Consider the following 9,855-nt stretch of genomic DNA (forward strand, 5'->3'; position numbering starts at 1 on the left):
TACTTTTACTGGATTTGGACATCAGATGAACCTCTGATGAATCTAAAGATGTTAAAAACCACATGGACAATTGTTATTTAAATATTTTCAACGTCATGACAATACAAATTACATATTTAGAATATGACATCAACTAAGAACAATATAGCCATAGAAAATGAGAAAAACTGCAACCAGCTGCCCAAGAACATTTACTCCATCAACACATCAGACACTAGGCCTATATGAAAAGGAAAAAGACATTATTAATGTATGATGTAGCTTGATTATTGGTTATTTAGGAATTTTAGATTGGCAAATATTATTGTCTCTGTATAATAATTAATACAAAAATGTTCTAGCTAGAAGTTGTGTTGAAAATTGAATGATCCTTTCATGCAAGATCAAATTTCATAAGATAAGAGCTTGTCAATGTCATTGGTTAGTTTCGTTTTGATCAAATTTTGAAACTGGTGTCAGTAATTTCAGTTACTTCGACGAAGGCTAGGCCTAGGCCTAGTAGTGGTGTGTAGAAAAAAAAGGCTCATCATTGAAATTGTCAAATAAGTATGTTTTCAGGTAGGAAAACAATCTTTTTTATTTGTAATCTACTAATTTATAAGCTTAGAGCTTGACTATTTTACCCTTATCAATAGCTAGCCTCTAGTCTAGTAGGCCACACATGCATAGCTAGGCTATAGGTAGTAGCCTAAGTAGGCTAGGCAGGCTGCCAAACTGATGAACTGAATTCACTCACTAGGCCTACAGTAGTGTAAGCATTTAGTATCATGCCTGTCAAGGGCAAACATTTGCCTTGCCAAGGATAACTACTTTACTGTACTTATTATGGTTATAAAATGGTATGTATTAGGCCATAGTTCAATTCTTTCTTTATTTATCCAAAAGTATACATAAATATAACATTTGATTATAATATATAATTAGTTGGCCTAGCTAGCTTTTTGCTAGGCTGTCTACAGTAGCTGCTAATGCTATTATTAGTATTAATACAGTAGTAACTAGTATACAAACACATGCTAGCCTAGGACGGCTATTTGTTAAACTCACTCGCTTTCTTTATTTCAGATTGTAGGCCTAGCTAAGGCCCTTAGGCCTATGCCTAGCTAGAGTACAAAATAATGAAGTACATGTACATGTATAATCTTTTCTATGTGAATCAAACGAGAAAAATCTAATGGATGATCAATATTTTTATATACAAAAGGTTGGTATTTATAGTTCTTAACTTTAATATTGAATAAATATTAATACAGTGTTGCAATATTATGTACATAAATTGAATTGATTGCATATTTTATGTGTAAGTGTGAAATGATGTTCTGAATTGAATTTTTGTTTATGTACAGTATGATTTTTGAACAATGTGTTAAATATATAATTGAACTGAACAATTTTTTTTTAAATGTTTTGTTGAATATGCCGTCACTATAGAGTTGTTCACTTTGACCAAAAATTAGATTTTAAAAAATGCATTTGTACCTGAAAAGGGGGACAATTTAAACAAACAATTGGTTTTTGGTTAAATATACTGTTTATTTTGTATTTTTGTTAAGTGAAATCTTTATTGTTTTTGTTTATTTTCTACGGCAAGTGAATATCTTTGTTAAAATTGCAAAATGGCAAGGTATTCAAAGTATGATTGTATTAATCTTCATTGTTCATGTTTTTTGGGGACAATAAATCTTCGCCGTGGTTAGGATTCCGGCACCGGAACTCAACTGCCCACCGTTAGGGAATCCGACACGCTATTGCGCATGCCCAGAGCGAAGTAATTATAGCTTGCACTAGTGCCACAGACCGCAGGCACCACCACCACACCGCACCGAAAGTCGGAGTGTTAACTAGGGATTTACTGTGGCGTTTACTGTAGCCTAGTTAGTCGTCGGGCGAGGGAGCGATGGATTAAACTTGGCCTGGGCCATACATGAATTAATAATTAAAATATGACTACGCCACGCGTTAAAATAATTATGATATTTTTTAAGAATCAGTATCTATCTAAGAATCGTAATTCTGTATTTTTATTAGACAGAGGAAGTATGAAGTTCGGAACGGGAGAAAAACACAGGCCTGCCCTAGTGTCATAACGCTTGTATTGCGTATTTTAAGAAATGTACGAAAGTGAATAGCGTAGCGTTGCGACCCTGACTTCCGGGCCGAAAAACAGTTCTGTTTTTTCACATCCGCGCGGCGGCTGCTGTCAACAATTAAATCAACTTGTATTGTTATCTTGTTATGTACAGTATAGTGCGTTATATGAAATCTTTTATTTTGTACTTGGAAAATCATAAAACTAGTTAAGTAATTATAATTATTCATAATTATATAAAGTTTATATATTTATTACGAAATAAATAGGCCCACTGGTCACATCTACTACTGGTAGGCCTACTACTACTAGGCCTACTAGTAGTATTATTTAGTAGGCATCTAGGCTAGTTCGCCGTGGCGCAGCTATTAAATGATCCATCGCTGTACGTTAGTATGGAGTCGCCGATTACCTCGCTCTGGGCATGCGCAATAGCGTGTCGGATTTCCTAACGCTGGGCAGTTGAGTTCCGGTAAACCTTTCAATAAATTTTTTACTGTATTATTTTTGTTTAAAACTACAGTAACTTGATTGAATTTGTTTCAGGTTTGGAAAAATGATATTGCCACACTTTTGGAAAGCATAGGACAATGTCAACACAAGAATCGAGGCAACTGTTTATTGACTAATCGGAACAATGCAATTACAGTATTGTGTTATTGCCATTTCATTTGGACTTCTGCAACATTAGCACAAGGCACCTGTGAAATGTGTTGTATTTATTGTGTTTTACTGTAATCAGCCAATATTTATAGTTATTCAATCATGTTAGTTGGCAAACATATTACAAACTGGTTATTAGTATATTTTTTATACTTAACTTTGGTACCTGAGAACTGTCAGTGAGGATGTACATTATTTGATTGTTGCTTGGATTTTGCCTGATGATTTGATAACACCTGATTAAATGTTATTTTATGTTTTTATAGAAATTAAAGATTAGTAAAATATACAGTATTTATAAAATGTCTCTATTGATGGATTCTGCGACGTAACAGTATACTTTACTACCAACTACTTTAAAACCGTTGATTCAAATTGGATATAGTAATTCAACAAATCAATTACCATTGAAAATATGCCAGATTTCAGCTTGATTTATTTTGGTTGTGTTACTATAAGCTGTTCTTCTATTAACTAAACCATTGCTATGTTAAATTAATGTTGATAATGTCTATGTTGAATCACGGTAAAAATGTGTTTACACTGAATCAACGTTGATCTGTATACGTTGATTAAACGTTATTTTTTCTACCTTGAATTTGGTTGATTACTCTACAATGGATCAACGTTGATATTTTTTTTAATTTAAACTTTAATTCAACAGTTTTTCAGCGTTATTTCAATGTTTGCGGATAATGTTGAATTAACTTTAATATTTCAACATTGAATCAACGTTGATAATTTCAACGTTAAATCTATGTTGAAATTTACGTTGATGCAAATTTTCATTTCAACTTAATTATTACGTTGTTTCAACGTTAATAATTTCAACATTGAATCAACATTGATAATTTCAACGTAGACATTTTAACGTTGTTTCAACGTTGATAATTTCTATGTTGACATTTACGTTGAGACAAACTTTCATTTTCAACCATTTTTTCAACGTTATTTCAACGTTACCTATTTTAACGTTGTTTTAACGTTGATAATTTCTATGTTGATTCAACATTGACATTTACGTTGAGGCAAACTTTCATTTTCAACCATTTTTTCAACGTTATTTCAACGTTACCTATTTTAACGTTGTTTCAACGTTGATAATTTCTATGTTGATTCAACGTTGACATTTACGTTGAGGAAAACTTTCATTTTCAACCATTTTTTCAACGTTATTTTGACGTTACCTATTTTAACGTTGTTTCAACATTGATAATTTCTATGTTGATTCAACGTTGACATTTACGTTGAGGCAAACTTTCATTTTCAACCATTTTTTCAACGTTATTTCAACGTTACCTATTTTAACATTGTTTCAACGTTGATAATTTCTATGTTGATTCAACGTTGACATTTACGTTGAGGCAAACTTTCATTTTCAACCACTTTTTCAACGTTATTTCAACGTTTGCAGAGAACGTTGAATTAACGTTAATTCAACCAATTTTTGCCCACTGGGATACCTGATTAATTTCAACAACTCGTACCTAATTAAATTGGACAACTCGTACCTAATTAATTTGGCTAACTCGTACCTGATTAATTTGGACAACTCGTACCTTATTAATTTGGACAACTCGTACCTGATTATTTGGACAACTCGTACCTGATTAATTTGGACAACTCGTACCTAATTAAATTGGACAACTCGTACCCGATTAATTTGGACAACTCGTACCTAATAATTTGGCAAAATCATACCTGATTAATTTGGACAACTCGTACCTAATTAAATTGGACAACTCGTACCTGATTAATTTGGACAACTCGTACCTAATTAAATTGGACAACTCGTACCTAATTAATTTGGCTAACTCGTACCTGATTAATTTGGACAACTCGTACCTTATTAATTTGGACAACTCGTACCTGATTATTTGGACAACTCGTACCTGATTAATTTGGACAACTCGTACCTAATTAAATTGGACAACTCGTACCCGATTAATTTGGACAACTCGTACCTAATAATTTGGCAAAATCATACCTGATTAATTTGGACAACTCGTACCTAATTAAATTGGACAACTCGTACCTAATTAATTTGGCTAACTCGTACCTGATTAATTTGGACAACTCGTACCTAATTAATTTGGACAACTCGTACCTAATTAAATTGGACAACTCGTACCTAATTAATTTGGCTAACTCGTACCTGATTAATTTGGACAACTCGTACCTGATTATTTGGACAACTCGTACCTGATTAATTTGGACAACTCGTACCTAATTAAATTGGACAACTCGTACCCGATTAATTTGGACAACTCGTACCTAATAATTTGGCTAAATCATACCAGATTAATTTGGACAACTCGTACCTAATTAAATTGGACAACTCGTACCTAAATAATTTGGCTAACTCGTACCTGATTAATTTGGACAACTCGTACCTGATTAATTTGGACAACTCGTACCTGATTAATTTGGACAACTCGTACCTGATTAATTTGGACAACTCGTACCTAATAATTTGGCTAAATCATACCTGATTAATTTGGACAACTCGTACCTAATTAAATTGGACAACTCGTACCTGATTAATTTGGACAACTTGTACCTAATAATTTGGCTAAATCATACCTGATTAATTTGGACAACTCGTACCTAATTAAATTGGACAACTCGTACCTGATTAATTTGGACAACTCGTACCTTATTATTTGGACAATTCGTACCTGATTAATTTGGACAACTCGTACCTAATAATTTGGCTAAGTCATACCTGATTAATTTGGACAACTCGTACCTAATTAAATTGGACAACTCGTACCTAATTAATTTGGCTAACTCGTACCTGATAAATTTGGACAACTCGTACCTGATTATTTGGCTAAATCATACCTGATTAATTTGGATAACTCGTACCTAATTAATTTGGACAATTCGTACCTGATTAATTTAGCTAACTCGTACCTAATTAATTTGGACAATTCGTACCTGATTAATTTAGCTAACTCGTACCTGATTAATTTGGACAACTCGTACCTAATTAAATTGAAAAACTCGTACCTGATTAATTTGGACAACTCGTACCTGATTAATTTGGACAACTCGTACCTGATTATTTGGACAACTCGTACCTAATAATTTGGCTAAATCATACCTGATTAATTTGGACAACTCGTACCTAATTAAATTGGACAACTCGTACCCGATTAATTTGGACAACTCGTACCTAATAATGTGGCTAAATCATACCTGATTAAATTGGACAACTCGTACCGATTAATTTGGACAACTCGTACCTAATTAATTTGGACAACTCGTACCTAATTAATTTGGCTAACTCGTACCTGATTAATTTGGACAACTCGTACCTGATTATTTGGACAACTCGTACATGATTAATTTGGACAACTCGTACCTAATAATTTGGCTAAATCATACCTGATTAATTTGGACAACTCGTACCTAATTAAATTGGACAACTCGTACCTAATTAATTTGGCTAACTCGTACCTGATAAATTTGGACAACTCGTACCTGATTATTTGGACAATTCGTACCTGATTAATTTGGACAACTCGTACCTAATAATTTGGCTAAACCATACCTGATTAATTTGGACAACTCGTACCTAATTAATTTGGACAACTCGTACCTAATTAATTTGGCTAACTCGTACCTGATTAATTTGGACAACTCGTACCTAATTAAATTGGACAACTCGTACCCGATTAATTTGGACAACTCGTACCTAATTAAATTGAACAACTCGTACCCCATTAATTTGGACAACTCGTACCTAATAATTTGGCTAAATCATACCCGATTAATTTGGACAACTCGTACCTAATTAAATTGGACAACTCGTACCTAAAAAATTTGGCTAACTCGTACCTGATTAATTTGGACAACTCGTACCTGATTATTTGGACAATTCGTACCTGATTAATTTGGACAACTCGTACCTAATAATTTGGCTAAATCATACCTGATTAATTTGGACAACTCGTACCTAATTAAATTGGACAACTCATACCTAATTAATTTGGCTAACTCGTACCTGATTAATTTGGACAACTCGTACCTGATTAATTTGGACAACTCGTACCTGATTAATTTGGACAACTCGTACCTAATAATTTGGCTAAATCATACCTGATTAATTTGGACAACTCGTACCTAATTAAATTGGACAACTCGTACCCGATTAATTTGGACAACTCGTACCTAATAATTTGGCTAAATCATACCTGATTAATTTGGACAACTCGTACCTAATTAAATTGGACAACTCGTACCCGATTAATTTGGACAACTCGTACCTAATTAAATTGGACAACTCGTACCCGATTAATTTGGCTAACTCGTACCTGATTAATTTGGACAACTCGTACCTGATTATTTGGACAACTCGTACCTGATTAATTTGGACAACTCGTACCTAATAATTTGGCTAAATCATACCTGATTAATTTGGACAACTCGTACCTAATTAAATTGGACAACTCGTACCCGATTAATTTGGACAACTCGTACCTAATAATTTGGCTAAATCATACCTGATTAATTTGGACAACTCGTACCTAATTAAATTCGACAACTCGTACCCGATTAATTTGGACAACTCGTACCCGATTAATTTGGACAACTCGTACCTGATTAATTTGGACAACTCGTACCTAATAATTTGGCTAAATCATACCTGATTAATTTGGACAACTCGTACCTAATTAAATTGGACAACTCGTACCCGATTAATTTGGACAACTCGTACCTAATAATTTGGCTAAAACATACCTGATTAATTTGGACAACTCTTACCTAATTAAATTGGACAACTCGTACCCGATTAATTTGGACAACTCGTACCTAATTAATTTGGACAACTCGTACCTAATTAATTTGGCTAACTCGTACCTGATTAATTTGGACAACTCGTACCTGATTATTTGGACAACTCGTACCTGATTAATTTGGACAACTCGTACCTAATAATTTGGCTAAATCATACCTGATTAATTTGGACAACTCGTACCTAATAATTTGGCTAAATCATACCCGATTAATTTGGACAACTCGTACCTAATTAAATTGGACAACTCGTACCTAAAAAATTTGGCTAACTCGTACCTGATTAATTTGGACAACTCGTACCTGATTATTTGGACAATTCGTACCTGATTAATTTGGACAACTCGTACCTAATAATTTGGCTAAATCATACCTGATTAATTTGGACAACTCGTACCTAATTAAATTGGACAACTCATACCTAATTAATTTGGCTAACTCGTACCTGATTAATTTGGACAACTCGTACCTGATTAATTTGGACAACTCGTACCTGATTAATTTGGACAACTCGTACCTAATAATTTGGCTAAATCATACCTGATTAATTTGGACAACTCGTACCTAATTAAATTGGACAACTCGTACCCGATTAATTTGGACAACTCGTACCTAATAATTTGGCTAAATCATACCTGATTAATTTGGACAACTCGTACCTAATTAAATTGGACAACTCGTACCCGATTAATTTGGACAACTCGTACCTAATTAAATTGGACAACTCGTACCCGATTAATTTGGCTAACTCGTACCTGATTAATTTGGACAACTCGTACCTGATTATTTGGACAACTCGTACCTGATTAATTTGGACAACTCGTACCTAATAATTTGGCTAAATCATACCTGATTAATTTGGACAACTCGTACCTAATTAAATTGGACAACTCGTACCCGATTAATTTGGACAACTCGTACCTAATAATTTGGCTAAATCATACCTGATTAATTTGGACAACTCGTACCTAATTAAATTCGACAACTCGTACCCGATTAATTTGGACAACTCGTACCTGATTAATTTGGACAACTCGTACCTAATAATTTGGCTAAATCATACCTGATTAATTTGGACAACTCGTACCTAATTAAATTGGACAACTCGTACCCGATTAATTTGGACAACTCGTACCTAATAATTTGGCTAAAACATACCTGATTAATTTGGACAACTCTTACCTAATTAAATTGGACAACTCGTACCCGATTAATTTGGACAACTCGTACCTAATTAATTTGGACAACTCGTACCTAATTAATTTGGCTAACTCGTACCTGATTAATTTGGACAACTCGTACCTGATTATTTGGACAACTCGTACCTGATTAATTTGGACAACTCGTACCTAATAATTTGGCTAAATCATACCTGATTAATTTGGACAACTCGTACCTAATAATTTGGCTAAATCATACCTGATTAATTTGGACAACTCGTACCTAATTAAATTCGACAAGTCGTACCCGATTAATTTGGACAACTCGTACCTAATTATTTTGGACAACTCGTACCTAATTAATTTGAACAACTCGTACCTGATTATTTGGACAACTCGTACCTGATTAATTTGGACAACTCGTACATAATTAAATTGGACAACTAGTACCCGATTAATTTGGACAACTCGTACTTAATTAATTTGGACAACTCGTACCTAATTAATTTGGCTAACTCGTACCTGATTAATTTGGACAACTCGTACCTGATTATTTGGACAATTCGTACCTGATTAATTTGGACAACTCGTACCTAATAATTTGGCTAAATCATACCTGATTAATTTGGACAACTCGTACCTAATTAAATTGGACAACTCGTACCTAATTAATTTGGCTAACTCGTACCTGATTAATTTGGACAACTCGTACCTGATTAATTTGGACAACTCGTACCTGATTAATTTGGACAACTCGTACCTGATTATTTGGACAACTCGTACCTAATTATTTGGACAACTCGTACCTGATTAATTTGGACAACTCGTACCTAATATTTTGGCTAAATCATACCTGATTAATTTGGACAACTCGTACCTAATTAAATTGGACAACTCGTACCTAATTAATTTGGCTAACTCGTACCTGATTAATTTGGACAACTCGTACCTAATAATTTGGCTAAATCATACCTGATTAATTTGGACAACTCGTACCTAATTAAATTGGACAACTCGTACCTAATTAATTTGGCTAACTCGTACCTGATTAATTTGGACAACTCGTACCTGAATAATTTGGACAACTCGTACCTGATTATTTGGACAACTCGTACCTGATTAATTTGGACAACTCGTACCTAA

At 33.8% G+C, this 9,855-nt stretch overlaps 1 long non-coding RNA gene across 1 annotated transcript; it reads left to right on the plus strand.

The window, feature by feature from the left end:
• The first annotated feature begins 441 nt into the window (after positions 1–441).
• LOC144837599 (uncharacterized) lies at positions 442–3,028 on the plus strand. The gene is made up of 3 exons (XR_013611531.1): positions 442–558; positions 1,066–1,204; positions 2,636–3,028. It is a non-coding gene; the product is annotated as an uncharacterized LOC144837599 (long non-coding RNA).
• The last annotated feature ends 6,827 nt before the right edge of the window (positions 3,029–9,855 follow it).

This window comes from Antedon bifida, chromosome 3 (assembly GCF_963402885.1).
Source record: "Antedon bifida chromosome 3, ecAntBifi1.1, whole genome shotgun sequence".
Lineage (NCBI taxonomy): Eukaryota > Metazoa > Echinodermata > Crinoidea > Comatulida > Antedonidae > Antedon > Antedon bifida.